Source organism: Pseudopodoces humilis, chromosome 2 (genome assembly GCF_049639895.1).
Source record: "Pseudopodoces humilis isolate 2021_Gansu_Grassland_sample_001 chromosome 2, ASM4963989v1, whole genome shotgun sequence".
Classification (NCBI taxonomy): domain Eukaryota; kingdom Metazoa; phylum Chordata; class Aves; order Passeriformes; family Paridae; genus Pseudopodoces; species Pseudopodoces humilis.
The window spans coordinates 52286220-52304861 of NC_142201.1; positions in this window are offsets into that span (position 1 = coordinate 52286220).

Genomic DNA, 18642 nt, shown 5'->3' on the forward strand with positions numbered 1-18642 from the left:
AGAAGAGAAGAGAAGAGAAGAGAAGAGAAGAGAAGAGAAGAGAAGAGAAGAGAAGAGAAGAGAAGAGAAGAGAAGAGAAGAGAAGAGAAGAGAAGAGAAGAGAAGAGAAGAGAAGAGAAGAGAAGAGAAATAGAAAAAAGAGAAAAGAATAGAAAAAAGGGAAAGGTGCGGAAAGGTGCGGAAAGGTGCGGAAAGGTGCGGAAAGGTGCGGAAAGGTGCGGAAAGGAAAGGTGCGGAAAGGTGCGGAAAGGAAAGGTGCGGAAAGGTGCGGAAAGGAAAGGTGCGGAAAGGAAAGGTGCGGAAAGGAAAGGTGCGGAAAGGTGCGGAAAGGTGCGGAAAGGTGCGGAAAGGTGCGGAAAGGTGCGGAAAGGAAAGGTGCGGAAAGGTGCGGAAAGGTGCGGAAAGGTGCGGAAAGGTGCGGAAAGGTAAGGAAAGGAAAGGAAAGGAAAGGAAAGGAAAGGAAAGGAAAGGAAAGGAAAGGAAAGGAAAGGAAAGGAAAGGAAAGGAAAGGAAAGGAAAGGAAAGGAAAGGAAAGGAAAAGGAAAGGAAAGGAAAGGAAAGGAAAGGAAAGGAAAGGAAAGGAAAGGAAAGGAAAGGAAAGGAAAGGAAAGGAAAGAGGAAAGGAAAGGAAAGGAAAGGAAAGGAAAGGAAAGGAAAGGAAAGGAAAGGAAAGGAAAGGAAAGGAAAGGAAAGGAAAGGAAAGGAAAGGAAAGGAAAGGAAAGGAAAGGAAAGGAAAGGAAAGGAAAGGAAAGGAAAGGAAAGGAAAGGAAAGGAAAGGAAAGGAAAGGAAAGGAAAGGAAAGGAAAGGAAAGGAAAGGAAAGGAAAGGAAAGGAAAGGAGAAAAGGGGAAGGGGGAAAGGGGGAAAAGGGGAAAGGGGGAAAGGGGAAAAGGGGAAAAGAAACTCTGTTTCAACAGCATTCCAGCTATTAAAAGGCTGTCTCTATTTTTCTGCCTGGTCACCTGTACCTAAATTCATATTTTTTATGCTTCCTTTTTAGGTTTAAGCTTAGTACTTGTTCATCTATCCAGACATCCTGCTGACTTCCTTTGAGTTGCTTCTCATCAGGATGGATTGTTCTTGATCATGAAAAGCAACCAATTGTCTTCTACCTCCCATTTTTTCATCACCGTATTCCTTGGTATTATTCCAAACAGATATATGACTAGGCCAAAGTCTGATCTTATGACATTCAGGACTGAGATCCTGCTCCCTCCTTTCAAGATTAGAAACACAAGCTCCTGGTAGCTTCAGACAATGCTGATTGCATTCTTCTCATCTCTTGTTAGTAAAAATGAGGTCCAGAATATCTCCCTGCATTAGCTCCTTGACCATCTGAGTCAAGCAGTTGAAATAAGTATCCTGTTGTTTTTTCCCTCCAGCAGATATCCCTCTCATCATCTGAAGGAGGCCTCGTCTACCTGGTCTTCACTGTCTGTAAGCACACACGCACAATGATACGTTTGAGTGCCTCTAATCCTTACTCACCAGCTCTCAGCTGGCTCAGCTCCCGTTCCTAGGCGGAGTTCCACGCAGTTAAAGGCACCCTTTGCCTTTAACAATGGGAAGAGGAATTGGATCTTGTGGTTTAAAATATCACTGAACAACTTGTTCTACTCATCTATACACAGTTATTGAAGTTCTTATAAGTTCCTACAAAAATATTAAATGTAAACTAAAAACTTGATCCAAATGAGTAGGACATTGCTAGGATATTGCTAGGAATTCATCACCAAATCTGTAAAACTATGTTTTAACATACGTACTTCCAGATACAAACACCCACACAAATTAAAACCTATATGAGACAATCTGAGCGGAATTGTTTTCTGAAATGTTTAATACAGGAGATATTTACAATATGGAATTACAAGATCATGCAATTGTTTGCGTTAGAACGGACTTTTAAAGATCATTTAGTTCCAACCCTCCTGCCATGGGCGGGGACATCCTTCGCTAGACCAGTTTGCCCAAAGCTCCATCCAATCTGGACTTTAACAATTCCAAGAATGGGAATCCACAACTTCTCTGGGAAACCAGTTCCAATGTCCTACCCATAAAGAATTTCCTCCTTATATCTAGTTTAAATCTTTCCATATAAAACCATCACCCCTCATCTGATCACTACAAGTCCTTGCAGAAGTCTCTCTTCCTCTTTCAAGAAAGGCCAGAAGATTTAATCAATAAAAGGAAGCCAGAGCTACATTAGTTTATCTAGTAGAATCTTAATTAAACCAAAGCTCATATCAAAAAGAAAAAGTGGTTTTAATATTGCATAATCTCAAATCCAGACATGCCACTGCTGCCAGAAAAGCTAAAATCAGTTAAACAAATGGGGTGTAGGCTGGCCATGGTCATAAATGACTGCAAGAAGCAGAATATAATTTGAAGCATATTTGCTGAAGTAGATATTCATGGCTTTTATAATGGAAAAAAAATAAGAAAATAAAAAATCTAAATATTTAAAGTGATCATCTGCTGTAAATAATACAGTATTGTTATTGTGTCCAGAAGATGCTCCATATACCTAAGTTTCAACTTTTCTGTTATCAGAGTAGGCCCAAATACAAAAAACACCTTACTTTCATCCACCTTTTTCTCTCTCTCCTTCCATGGTATAACACAGTGAATCTTAAAGATTTGTCTGGTGTGTGATGAAGAGAATGATTTCATATAACATCCTTACAGACACCTGATCCTATAATCCAGATAATTTACAGATACTAAAAAGCATTGGGCCGAATATTGGTCCCTAGGGGGCCCCACCTGTGACAGGCTGACAGCTTGAAAAACAACTATTTACCACCACCCTCTGGGTACAGCCTGACAGACAGCTCCCCACCCACCACACAGACACTTGTCTAGACCATAGCAGATCCATTTCTTCAGGAAGAAGTTGTGGGAAAACCTATTAAAAGCCTTAAAGAAATCCATGCAGATAATGTCCAGTGCTCACAGAACATCAACCAATCAGATTACTTTGTCATAGAAGATGATTTGGTTTGTCAAGCACAATCTTCCCTTGGTGAATCCATGCAGGCTCCATCATGCTTCACATGCCTTGTGACAGCCCCTGGGAGGTTTTCTACCACAACCTTCCCAAGGAGTGAAGTGAGAGTGATGAGCCTCATCATTTCCTGGATCCATTTTTAAGGCCTTCTTGTAGATGCAGATAACATTTTTTGAGATTTCTCCATGACTTCTCAAAGATTATGGAGAGTAGCCTCACAATGATATCAGCCAGCTCTCTTAGCACCCTTGGGTGGATACTGTCAGATATTCTCGGTTTCCTTAGAGAAATTCTACTTTTGCACTAATACTCCTGTAGAGGTAGCAAAACCAGCGTCAAGAATCTGATTGCTTTGTGTCACACATCTCAACTCCTACCCAAAATGCACCATATTATACCATCATAAAAAATTTGTATGTTATCTCAACAAAAAAAAGTCTGTGAAGAGTCAGAAAGATCTTGTGATTATTATTCCATTATTATGCCATCATTCCCTGAAGTCTTTCCTTCTTTTATTTTCCTTTTTTTTAGCTATTTTTTTTTTTGTCTTGCTTTGAGTTTTTTTTCTGTGCAGGTTTTTGTCACAATACTGAATAACACAAAAGATAACAATGTAAAGCCTTATAAACAATATGAGCAGTGTGACAAATTCAGGTTAATAACTATGTCACCTTGGGAATAGTATTTTGGATTTCTGAATATCCTAGTATATTTCAATGTCTATTTTGAAAGCTATTTCAAAGTAATTAAATTAGTTCAGCATTCATTTTGAAAGTGGATTTAGAATTCATGCACAAAATCTTAAGCACCTAAAGTTGGAGGTCAAAATCTCAGGAAGCCACCCTAATCTCATATTGCAGTCAATAAACAAAAATGGGCATATGCAGTTTCTGAGCTAATATAAGCATAAATTAGCATATATGTTTTCTGTGTCATTCTAAAATTTGTGTCTAAACTGATGGGATAATCTGATTTTCCAGGGGATATACTTAGCTGCTCAAATATGTTCATCTACTGCCATATGAAATTTTTTTTAGCTTACAAGGCATCCATGCCACTTGGTAAATCAGATGCACTGGATGTAGGAGAGCTTCACCTTCTCAACCAGCAGCTAGAGGTCAGATATAATAATCAATGGCAGCCAAATAATGCTGAAAATTAAGAAAAGTTCAAGCACTGAATATAGGGGGAAAATGGCCAAAACGGAGACTCATCTTACACAAAATAGGTATTACCCAGGAAGCAGGGCAAAGAAAGGTTGGGGCATTGAGTAGCATGGGGATTTTGATAAACAAATAGCTATTGAGAAAATATGATTGAATCAGAGTGCGGAAACTGGAAATCTACAAAAATTATCTCCCGAGACAGTCACAGACCCCATAACAGAAGCATCTTAACTTCCTTTACCTATTTTTAGAGTAGTATCCTGTCTAGGCAACATTTGTAAATAATAATAAGTTTCAATAATGTACATTATTATTATTATTATTATTATTATTATTATTATTATTATTATTATTATTATGATGTACATGATGTTTGCATGTTTTTACATGCAAACATCACTGGCTAACTGGATTTACTAAAGTAACTGGGGAAAACTAGATTTTTTTTTTCTTGATAAAGAAGAATTTTCATGTGGTTCTCTTTAATCTTTGACGAAGTTGTAGTGGATTTATGATACGCAAAACTTGAAATTTTCAGATTATGAATGCTATGGTTAAATGTATCAGATCAGATTAAAGTACATCTTTTAACATCAGATTCTGATATTAAAAGATGTACTATTAACATCAGAAATGTTAAAAGTAACATTTTAAGGATGCAAAATTTAAAATTATTTTGACCATTGTACTTCAAATATGAAACAAATTTAGAATATATAATACTTTTCTTGTGTAAAATTTTAATAAAACTGAATTTAATACTCATTTTACAGTGACATCATAGTATTATCTTTGAAATTTCTCAGTAAATTATTCCATTGAAACCAAAACTGTAATGTACTATACATTTAGACCAATTTTATTCATATTTTGCAGGAAAAAAATATAGCTGAGTGCTTCTTATGTTCCTTGGATTAAAATCAGCACAGTTATCCCAATCCATATGTAAAGCGTTCCTCAGTTTACTATAGATATGCTCTTGGATCTGGCTACATGGAGAGACTCAGGAAAAAATATTCAAACTAGAACAGTGAATTTACATTGGCTTACTTAAACAAGATCAAACTCATGCAGAAGTAAATGTAATTTATCTAACTTTATGAAGTAGCCTCAGTAATCCACTACAAAAAAGATCAAAGAAATTATTGATGGTAGTTTAATTTATTTAATTAATTAATTAGAAAGTTAATTACAGCTATTTTTTCCTGAAAGACCCCGAGTGTGCAAACATCAGAATTTTAAGAAAATCAATATTTGATATCAAATAATCTCAGATATTTATGTGTGTGTCTGTAAATTTACAGATCTACATATCTACGTATAGATGGGAAGGATAAATATAAGCATTTGTTTACCCTTACCATTAAATATTGAATACAAGGTGGCAAACTACTTAACTGAATAAATTTTATTTGATTGTATTAAATGCAAATAGTTCTAAGGAACAGGTACACAGTTCAAACAATGACTAGTTAACAATTCCCTCACATGAACATTTATTTGCATTGTTTTTAAAACACCACAGGAGAATTACAGCACATCCTGCTGAACTGTGTAACACTTCATTTTATGTTGTGTCACTCTGTAGATGTAAAGACATTGCTTCAGGGTGCACTATAACACTGACAACTTCTTGCATAGCAAGTAAGGTTGAATAGTTCAGTAGACAGGAATAACATTGACTCTGTATATTAGTAAATCAAGTCCTCAAATTTTATTAAAACAAAATCTCTACATTTCCAGGATGTTTTGATTTTTATATTCTTTCTTTCCATTCCTAACATATCAGATATGGCCACTTCTGGCCCCACAATTCAAAAAAGGCACAGGTAGACTGGAGAGACTTCAGAGGAAGGACACAAAATAATCAAATGTCTGTAAAGCCTGTTTTGTGATGAAAGACCGAGGGAGTTAAGAGAAGGGAGTTGAGGGGAAAAAAGAAGGCTCAAGAGGACCTCATCACAGTATTTCAGTACTTAGAGGGCAGGTACAAAGAGGATGGAAGCACTCTTTTCTGAATAAATCACACAAAGACAAGGGGCAATGAGTAAAAGCTGCTCCTGGAGATTTTTTTTTTTATTTTTTTTTCCCAGTAAGAAGAATCAATCAGAGGACAAACCCTCTTGGAGATGTCCAAGATGTCCATTACTTCTAGATAATCTCATCAAGGATCTCTTTCACATCAAAGGTTGAACCAGATGATTTTTCAAGGTCCCTTCAAACCTTAGCTGTTCTATCATTCTATAATTCATTGTGATTTCAAAATTATTCCTGTGTTCTACACAGGAGACAAATTCTACATAACTGACAATATGCTCCTTAAAAGATCCTAGTGGGTACCACTAGGTCCAGGATTATTCTGAATCTGTTTCTACACATTTTTACGTATTGTTCATCTTTGTTTCCTGTTCCTTAATGAATTTCAAATAACAAATAGAATAGGAACAATTAGCTTACTTTGACTAGCTAACACTAAATGTGTTAGGTTTGAAACTATATAAGTGCAACTGATGCCATTGCTATCACATACATATGTACTTTTCCTGTAAATATGCTAAAAATAAAATTGTCCTGCACCAGTGATGCATGACTTCTGAAAGGTCTCAAATCAAAATGAGCATTTTCCTATTTAATTATATTTATCTTCCATGTCAAATTTAATAAATTCACTGCATTGTTTTTAAATTATACCACTGGACTATTTAGAAGTCATTACCATTTTTTATGTCTCTGTAAGTAGTGTTTTAAAGCAAATGTTCCTTGGGGTTTGAAATCTATTTTAATTGTATATAATTAAATATATTAGAATTTTATTTATACTTTAAAGTCTTTACAATGTGTTTGAGATAGAGCTTTTCTCATTTTAAATAGCTTAACCATTTTAGATTCACTTTCTTTCATTCCAGGCTTTATTTTATTACAGATTTTCTAGTTAAGTCTGTTAGGCGGAAACTCTAGGCCTCATCTGTTTCACTTAAGAAAAACATTGACACTGCAGTGTTAGCTTAAACTTCTTATGCTGGCTTTAGCAATTAGTCATTACTAGTACAGAAGGTTTAACACAACTTCTGTGACAGAATACTCATCGCCCAGGTGGGATTTTTCAAATAGTTTTCATAACTCCTAAAAAAACAAAAAAAAAAAACCAAACCAAAAAACACCCCAAAAACCCCATAAACAAAACAAAACAAAAACAGAACACCAAAAACCCAATATTGTTGATATTTGTCTGAAAATTACAGATTTTGGCTAACTTAAGTACATGTACATTTCTAGATATATACATGGGTATGTACCACACAGTACACAGAGACACGGAAAAAGCACAGTATGACTCTTATTTCAAGGACGGGTATAAAAGGAAAGTTGTACTGCTACATTTATTTGGAGCAGAAGTCATGTAAAAAGATTATGAAGATACAATAACTCCCAGAATACTGGAGACAGCTCTGTGGAGATTCAGCCTACTAACATATCTGGTATTATATAGGGTCAAGCAATGGCAGAAAGTGAAAACTAAAAAAATGAAAATAAAAATAATGAAAATAAAAAACTAAAAACAAAATAATAAAATAACAACAAATACATATCATCAAAATAATACAGGATGGTTAAAGAATTTTTAAAAAATAGCACTTCATTCAATTACACAGACCAATATCTCTAATAATAATTGTGATGTCTTTATATGTCTTCCCTGACTTCTGTGTGCTGGCTTAGAGAGATGTGGCTTTCCCATATTTCCCAGACTTTTATGAATGCCTAGGATACTCCAGTGGTTCTGTAGAGGGCACTACAAAACTCATTGTTTAATATTGAAAAGTAACTCAGGTGAGTAAGTGTATTGACTGTATTTGACTGAAATCCGCAATCTAGACACCCCAGTTAAGCACAGACGTTGGGCATCTTGCCTTAGTGCAACAATTGAAGTCTCCCAATACCAGATCTTGGAAAATCAATGACAACATTATTTCAGCTGGAGCTACTGTCTTGGATGATTATCATTCTTCACTGGCTAAGCAGAGAAATGGTGGAAGTTAAGCACCTGTGACTTCTTGGGAGACTGTCTAGCTTTTCTCTGAAGAAAGGCACTTGATGAAGTACAGCTGGCTTCTTTTCTTTAAAATGCATTGGTGATCCTGATATCAAACAGACTTTTGTTATTTGTTATATGGTTGGACCACTTTCACAAACTACTCTGGCACTCATCTCACCAATATGAGGTGGGGCTTTCAGCCTTGAAGCACTAATCTCACCTCCATGACCCATAAGACAACGGAGCGGATCCCTCTGGAATACGTCTCAACATATGGAAGACACAAAAGTGATTACAGACAGCCAACGTGATTTCACCAAGTACAAATTGTGCCTGACTAATCCAATGTCCTTCTAATATATCAGTGGGCAAGGGAAGAGCTATGGATGTCATCTACCCAGACTTCTGCAAAGCCTTTGATACAGTTCCCCCACAATATTCTTGCTGCTGCATTGGAGAGAAATGGGATTGAAAAAGGGACTGTTAAATGGGTAACTGGTCATCAGCTGGATGACTGAGTCCAGTGAGTTCCAGACAATTGTTCAGAATCCAGTGGAAACCACAATGAGTGGTGTCCTTCAAGGTCTATACTAGGATAAACATTAGGTCATACCTTCATCAGTAACATGGGCAGTGGCATTGAGAGCACCCACAGGTCTGCAGATAACGCCAAGCTTAGTGATGCATTTGTCTCACTAGAGGGATGAAATGCCATCCTAAGGGTTCTGCAACAGGCTTGAGGAGTAGAGCCATATGAAAACCATTAAGTTCAAGAAGGGTAAGTGCAAGGTCCAGCATCTGGTTTGGGGAAGTCCACAGCAACAGTGCAGGCTGGGGAATGAATGTATTTAAAGCTGTCTTAAGCAAAGGATTTAAGGGATATTGGTGGACGAGAAATTACACTTAAGCTGGCCTTGCAGCCCAGAAAGAGAATTGTATTCTGAGTTGCAAAGATAGAAGCATGGCCAGCAAGGGAGGTGATCCTGTCCCTCTACTCCATTCTCTTAAGACCCTACCTGGAGTACTGCACTCAGCTTTGGGGATCCTGACAAAGGAAGGACACAGACCTGCCTCTTCTGTGAAGAAAGGCTGAGACAGTTGTGTTTGTTCAGCCTGAAAATGAGAAGGTGCTGGGGATGCCTTTCAATATATAAAGGGGCCCTCTAAGAAAGATGGATTCTCATAATTCAATGAAGCAAAATATTCCACAAAATTTTTGCATTCTGTTGAATTTATGTATAGGGCAAATTTTCTTCCAATAATCAATGTTCTGTTTTACCTTCAGCTAAAAATGAGGGTTTTTTCTAAGTTTTCTAGTTTTATTTAATTGTATGAAACTGTTCCTAAACAAAATTAAAGAAAATCTTGAAAGCAAGGTGGTGTTTATACATTACTGCTGAAATTTTGGAAGGTAACAAGAAAGACATTTAGTATAATAGGAGGAAAAGTTCTCTGTAGTCTGTTCATCAGAGAGGACAATGAAAATACTTTTAACTTCACTTCCCACATCTTCAATTGTAAATCACTGCATCCCCTTTTCTCCTTTTTTTTTTTCTTTTTGTAGAATTAGATTATATTAAATTTTAGCTTCTCTGCTTCAAAATTTCTCAGGAATTTAGACTTACTTTTTTTTCAGTTTTCAGTACATAGTGAGAGACTCCAAGCTGCTAGAACACAGAAGTCGCTTTTCATTATCCTTTTATTCACTGTACAAAAAAAAAAAAGACTGTCATGATTTTTTTTTTATTTATTCACAATTTATTTATCTCTGAAACACTCAAACCAGTGCTCCAAAGAGTTAGTTTGAAAATTATATTAAGTTATACCATGCAATAGCATAATGAGTGTAAATGAGATTCAATGGTAAAGGATAAAAACAGGTTGTTGATTTTCTTGAGGGTTTTTTTATGATTTTTTTCAATTTCAACTCATTCTTTTGAAACAGTGAACAAAAAGAAAACAGTAGACAGCCTTGCTTTTACAGAACTTATGACACACATAGTTAAAATTTTATACTGACTATAAAAGAAGACAATGCAATGTATTGTGTAACTTAGGAACATCCTACATGCAGTTAGAACACAAAATATTCGTACAACATTTATGTTTTGATTACAATCTAAGTGCTGACAAGGTACTGCATTTATGAATAATGCAAAGAAACTGAAAGAATGGGCGTTTTATATTCCATTCTGAGCCTCTGTTTTTCAGACAAAATGATTTAACAATGTAAAACACATGTCATTGATGGAATATGATTAGAAATACATTGTGTTCTTGACAGTTAACAACTATTCCTGTGTGCATTACTGATGCAGTCATAGCAGCTATAAAAGTTATGTGTCAGGAATCTTAAGAAAAGTAAACCATAGTAATTTCAGTTAAATAATCCTTGTATTTCCAGCTCTATCTGAATAATATTTTGCCATTGAAACAAATAATCAGGGAAACATATAAATATTTGGTATTTCCATTGATCTGCTTAGTAAACATTTAGGAAAAAAATGCAATCACATTAGAAATAAATTCAGAAGCATGGTGTCCCGTACTCAATAAAACAAATAGAATTAAACAAAGAAACAAACAAAAAATCCCTTAAGTACCCACATACCCTCATCCTGCCTAGTGAAGCTTTAGGTTTGGAAAATTTGTTGTATTTTTAATTGAAATGCATTGCATGATTAGTTTTGATTTATGAAAAATGTAATGTCTAGGCTCTTTTAATTTCCCTTTGCAGAAAATATCTTTAATCATCTTTTTAATCAATAGTATGAAAAAGTCAACATTGTCACAGCTACAGGAGGTTCCCACAGAGCCTAGCTCCAGCATAAGCAAAATTCTCGAAATGATGAATATTTCATGTTGGGCTAGAGTAAACAATTAGCCCCCTTCAGAGAAAAAGCATCTATATGTTAAAGGGTTATTTGTCTGAAGTGAATTAAAGCGTTACTCTAAGTTTTACATCCAAAAATGACAAAATCCTACTCATTAAATTTAATTAAAATGTTGATTAATTTAGTCACTTTAACTCTGTGTCATCTTCTGTTGTTGGATGGTTCTCAAGGACTTCTATTCTCATAATATAATTAGGACAGAAGTCTAATCAGAGCTATATTCCATAATCAGAACATCAAGATGTGAATACTCTCATCAGAGTTGGTTATAGCTTGAAGAATTTCCATCAAAACAAACCAAACAAACAAAAAATACCCCAACACTCCCTAAACAAAGGAAAACAAACCAAAAAACCAACCATGAAACCATGTGCCTTCATGGGATGAGAAAGTATTGTGCACAAACTATACCAGCACACTAAGACTTAGGTATGTTAGTATGCAGCTACACACTCAACTGAGCAAAGAGGACAATTATTTTTTATTTAATCAGTCATTAAGAGAATGTTGGGATGAAGTTTACTCTGTAATGCAAATTCTTTTGTCTTTAAAGGAAATCTAGACCTCCTTATTCAGATATAGGTTTCTTCACAGTAGATGTCTAAACTTTATCAGGATTCTGCTGATAACCTCCTACCATAGAAGATATCCCTTTAAGCATTCTAAATCACAAAAGTCTGTTCATTGCTAGGTTATGAGGCTGACACATCACGGTGAAGTGGTAATGCCGTCAGATTAAACTGCTTCTTATTAGATTTGCACTTGGCAGTGCTAGGTTAATGGTTGGACTGAATGATCTTAGAGATTTAATCCCACAGCCTAAATGATTCTATGATTTTATTTTTCCAGATACTTTTGAAGAGGTGTATCCTTTGAAATACCCAGTGTATGATGTTTAACTTCCTATTTCTACATATTGTTTAAAATAGTTGTTTGGGGACAAAGACCAAGACACAAAAAGGCATAGGAGTGTATTTTATACCTTTACTACAGTTGCAAAAACATCTACTTTCATTCTGACTGGTAGTGATGCAGAAACCCTTCTTTAAAAAAAACCCAAAACTAAATATGTTGGAGCCTTCTTGTGAGGAAACCAGAAGGGAGGATGGGACTGACTGTGGTCACTCTAAAGAAAAAGAATTCTCTAAGAATTACATGGAGGATATGTTATTTATCAATGGTGAATGATAGACAGATCTCTTCTTCATCAAATTCATCAAGAGCCACAGACTTTTTTCTGTTCTGTAACCTCCTAGGTCTTTCTACAAGGAGAACCATCTACCTTAGAAAGAGTTTTAAATAGATTTTGATCTTCCTGATAAAGAGAGCAAGTAGATGCCTAACCCTATTTTGTACCTTTTATTGACTTTGAGGTATATTGTAGTAGTAAAGGTTTTATAAATAAATTTTCAATCATTGTTTGTTTCCTATGTCAAACAGGATATTAGATTTTATCAGAAAATCTTTGAGATTATGCTTCAGGATGGCAAGGAGACACCCAAAACCTGTCTGCTGAGTTTCAATGAAATTTATTTTTAAGCATGAAGGCTTCTTCTAATCTTTTTATCTTTATGAGATAAAACCATAAAATCTTCTACAAGATGAAGGGAAGAAAGGGACAAAGAATTTAATTTTCTGTTGCTCAAAAAAGTCAGCTCCCTGACAAAAGAGGAACTTTGATAGATGTTCAGTAAAAGGTAAGGGATTTTAAAACATGTGTGTTTATCTCATGGGTTATACTCCTTGAGATTATTCCAAATTGCTCTGCAACATCCCTTCTTATTTTATTTAGTTTAGCTGAAGTCATATACTAGAGCTGGTTACTGATCTCCAGTCAGGAAAACTTTCCCTGACCTATAATCCTACCAAAGCAGTCCAGTTTAAAATGTTTGGAAAGCTGTTCTCGAGACTCAGCAAGGCTTAATTTAATATCAGAATTTTCTACTTTTTAGTCTATCAAATATCCAGCAGGACTTTAATTTCATTTTCATGCAGTTTGTTTTGTATTTATGTATTTCAGAAAGAATGCACAGTCAGCAGGAAAGAGAGATGTAGCTGAAAAAGTGGGAAGCAAATACATGATTCAAATTTTTTGGTTTTAAGAATTTGTCTGCAGTTTGCTTTACAGTCAAAGTTAGCATGCACTAGTTAGAGCTCATGAAAACAGAATCTGTATCTCCCACAGATATCACACACAAAAAAAGTCAGAAACAGGCGACAAAAGAGTTATCCTTCTCATGACTTTTACTGGGTTTTTTGACATATAATAATCTATCATTCTCACTTAATATCCAGCTGTTATTCCAGAAGGCTAAGTATCTCCTTTAGGAACTGCTCTGTGTATGACAGACCAGTGTGGAGGACACTTTGTGATGTCTCCAATGGCATTTCCATGCTCCAGTGCTGCATTTCAGCAGCTGAATTGGCCCCATGTATAAAAAACTATTTTTTTCATGGCTAAAATTAGGTAAAATAGATAGGTAAAATAGATCACAGTGTTTGGCTGGTAAAATGCTGCACATTCTTGATGACTAACTGAGGGTGCAAGTATGTTGACAAGTGTTTGCATCTAACCTAGAGCTCTAAGTTCCCATTTTGGGGCTTGAAAAGCAACCTCTGATCAATGATGACTTATACTTCCTATATTAACAGGACCTCCTGCCTTTGACATTTAGCTCCCATGCATTTGTCATCTCCCAAGACATCTGTCTTTAGGGCCCCTCAGTTGGTTATCAAGAATGTGCAACAGTTTACCAGACAAACTCTGTGATCTATTTTACCTAATTTTAGCCATGAAAAAAATAGTTTGCTTGTCTAGACTGGTAGCCTAGTTCTTACCATATTAACAGATATTCCAGTTTTCAAAGAATCAATTTTACTACTTGTCTTCAGGCAGGAATAATAGCTTACTGGAATAAATACTTGTCTTTCAGTGCAAAAGAAACACATATAATTAGGTTGAACTAATTAAGCAAAATTAAGTTAAACTTCAGGAGATACAGGTGAGATAAGGTCGGTGATGTGTGTTTCTTTCTCTGCTGCTGTAGCTTCTTTACCAGTGCACTTTTATGCATTAGATGAGGATTCTGTTTATTTTCCTTAAATTATGCATCAGCTGAAGCTAAAAAAGTCAGATGACTTTAATCTTTAGTATCAGTGATCACAATTCAAGTTTTTTCCTGTTATATATTCTTATAATAATCTTTAATTATCATATATTAAGACTTTGAAATGACTAATGTATTACATATGAGCTGTTTCAAATTCTTTCTCTACCAAAGAACTGAAACTTTACAGGATGACTAATTTGGATGGTTAGATATCATATGTATTTTGGCCACCAGTTCATTCTCTCACAGATACTACATTTGGAAATAAATGTCTTCTCTGAGATAGAGACATGATTCTCTTCCTCATAATGGAATTAATGGATCTAAACCAGTATTGGGATAATAATATTGCAGAGAATGATGACACATCCCACTACTGAAAGGTAATATGACCTATACACAGAAAATTTAATCCACTAACATATTCTTTTATATAGCATTATAAGAAAACAGGATAGCTACATTAAATTCCTGGGGAAAGAGACAAACAACAAAACCAACACCATTAAATTTTAGCCCCCACAAGTATGCAGCTCCTACTGCAGTATTTCTTTCTCAGTTTTGATTCTTCCTGAAAGAGTGCAAACTACACCATGTATTCATTTGTATATTCATACAAACTCTTGCATTTCAGCCTAGACACTGAGTTTAGAAAGGGAGAGGGCAGAGTGGAGAGAAGAAACCTCAATATTTTTTTTTAGTAGAGAACAGACACTTCAGAAAAGACAGTAAAACAATGAAAACAGCTGAATTTGTGTCACTCTGGTCATAATCTGCACAAGGGATTGTAATAATGACTCTCTGACCTTCTCTGTGGAAGCACATTCTGTGTCAGATCATGAAAGCTGGTAGTAGTAGAGTTTCTTGTTTGAGAAGTGATTAACTTGAATCTTTATCTGCCAAAAGACGAAGAAGGAATTCCATGATGTCATTTGTTTTGAGCTGTTCTGTTATAATGGTAGAACTTTTTTTCTTCCGTATGAAGCTTAGAGAGAAAATAAAATTTTGTAGATAATCATGATTTCTGTTGAATTTACACATTAATTTTTGAAAATTAATGAATTTTTAAAAAAACAAACCAACAGTTATTTACCTACAAGAAAAATTCCTCGCAGGGGCCATTTTTTATTGAGTAATTACTAACCAACATATGATATTCTTCCTTTCAGAGTCTAAAGTGAATTACTCAATTTTTCAATAGCTCACATAACAGTGAATTCAGTTCTTGGATGTTTATGAAAGAAATTCAAATAGTTACTACACCAGGCATAAAATAATGACATAGAAATCATGCCAATTAAATAACATAGAATTAATGACAAAGCAAAGACAAAAGCTGAGCACAACTTCTGAGAGTTTGTGTCCTGGTATTTATGAATGGAACTAGACAAAACAGAATTGCTGTCAGACTTAATCCCACACCCTTGTTACTTCATTTCAGAAGCGTTTGTATGAGGCAAAGGCTGTACAGTAAAAATCTTGTGTTATTTGAGAATGTTGCTAGGTCTGATTAAAGTCTAGTAGTCTCAGTCAAGTAACCGTAATGCAGCAGATGCTTAAAGAAAGAAGATAGTTATAGGTAGAATAAAGTCTTCTTTTTGTCCAAAACCTAGTAGATTAGAGACTTCTGGAGCCAAAACCTGAATTCAGTTTCAGTTTATTTAAGTCTTCTTAACTACTCTGTGTGAACTCTACGGTTTGGAGTTTTGGGTCTCCACAGCATTCTGTGGTGTTCACTTGCAGCACTAGGTGGGTGACCTTACCATAGAAGGATATGCCTAAACTGTGTTCTAAGGAAAAGTATGACTTTTTATCTTTGTTTTAAATGTAGTGCTTGAGAATTTCATCTCTTCCCCTTTGGGGAAAAGTATTGGATAATTTTATTATCAGCTTTTCAAACACTCCTTCCATTCTAGATGTCCTTATAAGTGCAGTTAAGCTTCTTAAGACTCTCCCCATACAGAAGTTATCATAAAGCTGACCTTCTCTCATCCTTTTTCTGGTTTTCTCTTTGAAGAGGGGATGACCAGAGCTGAACACGACACTTGAGATGTGGAGGTATCATGGATGGTTTGTACCAGGATAATGAAGTTCAAAAAAACTAACACCTGTCTGGAAAATATATATTTTTACTGGTGAGATGAAAGTTAGTAAGTCCCTCTTGATGAAGGTCAAAGGACAGGTGCATGGAAAAACAGGCTAGCAGAAAATGATCCTATTAATTAAGTAATCTTTCTCCAAACTTTAAAATTTCTTTCTTCCATAAGATATATAAGAAGCAGGAGGAAAAAGTTTAAGAAAATAAGCAGTTTTCTTTGCTTTTCTAAAATTTCCTTAAGCAATCACAGTTAAAAAATGTGAGGGAAGTTGTAGTGGTAAGTGTTTTATTTCACTGTAAAATTTTTGTATTTGCATTACAAAGTTTTACTTTTTGTGGTTCAACTAACACTATTGGTCAACACTTGGTTCTAACACTTTTTTAAAGTGGCACAATACTTTTAAGAAACTTTGTATTTCACTACTTTCACAGGTAAAGCTTGTGTAGTTTAAGATAGTTTTTCATCTTAACTATATAAGATAATCCTGGTTCATTACATTTGTCCACATTTTCCAGGAGAACACTTGCTTTGGTCAGTCAATTATTTTATTTGAAGGTATACTAATTAAGCTTTAGGTAAATTAAATAACATTTTAATTTAAAATTATGTAAGACCCATTTTTACCAAAATTATCTATTGAGTACCTCAGCAGCACGGGTCACCTCTCTGATGAAAGTAATCTGGAAAGCCACCTGTGTGACAGAGCTAATGACATATTAGTGTGATTCATCATTAGTGATCATCAACAGCTGATGATGTATTAGATGTTGCTCCAAGGATGGCCCTACCCAGAAGGAATGAACTTCTAAAATTAAATTATGTCCCCAGAGTCAATTACAAGACCATAGTCTAACCCAGTCAACAGGAGGTAGGAACATAGATATGAAATCAATTTTTTGACAGTTTTTCTTTTGGCTTCCTAGTGGCAGCTTTGCAGCTTTGTTAATCAGATCTCATTACTCTTGTGGAAAATTGTATTTGCTCAACTTCCTTCTCCAGTAGCATTTGAAAACACACTATTAAGACCTCCAACACTTAGTAAGGGGAATATTTTTCACATATAGTTAAAAAAAAATAAATTTTAATCCTCTTGTCAATAACACTGCTACACATTTCTATGAATGTGGTAAACTAGGCTTCCATAAGAAATCTTTATAAAATAAATAATATAAATAAATAAATGCCTTCCTGCTTTGCCAATTTTAATCTTTGTCATGGCAATAGTCAGCAAAAATTGGAGGGGAGAAAGCTAAGACAGACAAAGCATATTAGATGAATAGACCCCCTAGACCCACATAATCATTTTATATTTAAAATAAGGTAACAAAGATCAGTTTGGAATGACAGAACTATGACAACATAAAATTACACTGTCTTCCCCTGATGCAGCTTTCAGCCATTCCCCATATCTGGTCTCTGGATACCTGGGAGAAGAGATCAGCATCTCCCTCTTCACTTTCTCAGGAAGCTGTAGAGAGCGATGTGGTTGCCCCTCAGCCTCCTTTTCTCCAAACCTGAAAACCCCAAAATGTTTAGGCACTCCTCATAAGACATTCCTGCCAGCCCTTTCACCAGGTTTGGTGCCTTCTCATGGACACACTCAAGGACCTTCACATTCTTCTTAAATTGTGGGGACCAGAACTGCACACAACACTCCAAGTAAGGCCACACCATGCTGCATACAGTGGGGCAATCCTGTCTCCTGATTGCCTAGTGATGCTGTGTTTGATATGCCCCAGGATGTGATTTGCTCTCTCAACTGCCAGAGCACATTGCTGGTTCATATTTAACCTCATGTCAACCAGCACCCTTACATCCCTTTATTGGGGTGCTTCCCATCTGCACTTCTCCTGATATATATTTGTGCCTAGCATTATTCCATCCAGCATTTTGACTTCTTAGATTTCATCCTACTGATGATATCAGTATTCCAATTTATCCATATCCTTCTGCAAGGCCTGCTGTCCATCACAAGCGTCAACAGCACCTTCCAGTTTGGTATCAGCAGCAAACTTGCTGGCACGGCATTCCTCCTGCCTGCAGATAATTGATAAATGTTTTGAACAGGACTGGCACTAGAACTGAGCCCTGGGAAACTGCTGGTCTCCAGCTAGATACAGCCCTATTTGCTGCAACACTCTGAGCCCTGTCATTCACACTGTTCTTCACCCGACAGAAGACACCCAACCCATGTATTTCTCCATCTCAAGAGTAGGACAACTTGTTCAGAAGGTTTCTGTGAGAAACAGTATCAAAAGTCTTATTAAAATCCAGAAAAACTACGTCCACTACCTCTCCTTCATCCACTAGATGGGTGATGTTATCAT